The following is a 1,159-nucleotide window of genomic DNA, read 5'->3' as shown; positions in this document are numbered from 1 at the left end:
CCTAATGTGAAGACAATGACTGCTTGCCACAAAACCCAAAATCCCCACTGCTTTGCAGTTGGCACGATGTTCTTTTCATCAAATGCTGCTCTTTTTCTTCTTCAAACAGACCTTGGAAATTGTGGACGAAGAGTTCCATTTTTATTTTATCAGTCAACAGCACTTGTTTCTAAAATGCCTCTGTCTTATCCATTGTTTTACATTCTGCAGTCGTTGATTTGTGATGAGGTTGCAGGAAAGGTTTTCATCAGATGGCTTCCATGCAGATCATGTTTGGGCAAGCAATGCTGTTGAGTACAACCGTGCACCACCACTCTTGGGGCAACTAAACCCTCCTGCAGGTCCTGTGCCATCATCTGGGGTTTTGCTTATATGATATGGGCAGTTCTATCTGAGTTTTCTTATTATTGTAGTTCCTGCCTTAACGTCTACAGTTCCTCTTAAGTGCCGTTACTTATTGGCATTTTGCAAAGTCGAAATTGTGACCTGAAAGCACCTTGATGCCAATCAGCATCAACCAGCTTTAGTTTCAGATGTATATCCAGTTGCTTAGAGGAACCTGTTGTTGAGTTTTAGTAGAAAGATTGAGTAGTTAGAGAATTTCATATGGTCTGGAAGTATCATCAGCACAGTTTCTATTGAAAGTTCTTGATCAATCTATAGTTATGACTCAAATGAATGACTAATTCATTCAGTCTTGAGACTTCACTTGCCAAATGTAAAAACAGTGCATTGTCATTTGCATTTATGTTTAAAATAAAGGTTGCGTTCACTCTTTTTTCACTTCACATCCTAACTAGCACCCAAACTCAAGCTAGTGTAGGCACACACTCTCAGGAAAAAAGGTAGGACAGTGTCACTGGGGCAGTACCCTTCTTGTCACTGTGGTGGGACCCTCAGGGGTACATCTCAGTACCTTTAGTCAGGGAACATAACTGAACCAGAATCCACTGCAATAATATTTTCTAAGCTGTACTGACTCCACACATCCCATCTCTTCTCCAGGCTTTTGTTCTACTGTTCTGATTTAACACATTCGGTTAGGAAAAGGTACAAATACAAACTTTTCACCTGGAAAAACTCATGGAAGGTACACCATCGGACCTTAAAACCACTGTTGAACCTTTGAGGGTACACTGACATTGTTTGCCTAATTCTT

Source organism: Pygocentrus nattereri, chromosome 4 (assembly GCF_015220715.1).
Source record: "Pygocentrus nattereri isolate fPygNat1 chromosome 4, fPygNat1.pri, whole genome shotgun sequence".
In the NCBI taxonomy this organism is placed as follows: Eukaryota; Metazoa; Chordata; class Actinopteri; order Characiformes; family Serrasalmidae; genus Pygocentrus; species Pygocentrus nattereri.
This window is presented reverse-complemented; position numbering follows the sequence as displayed.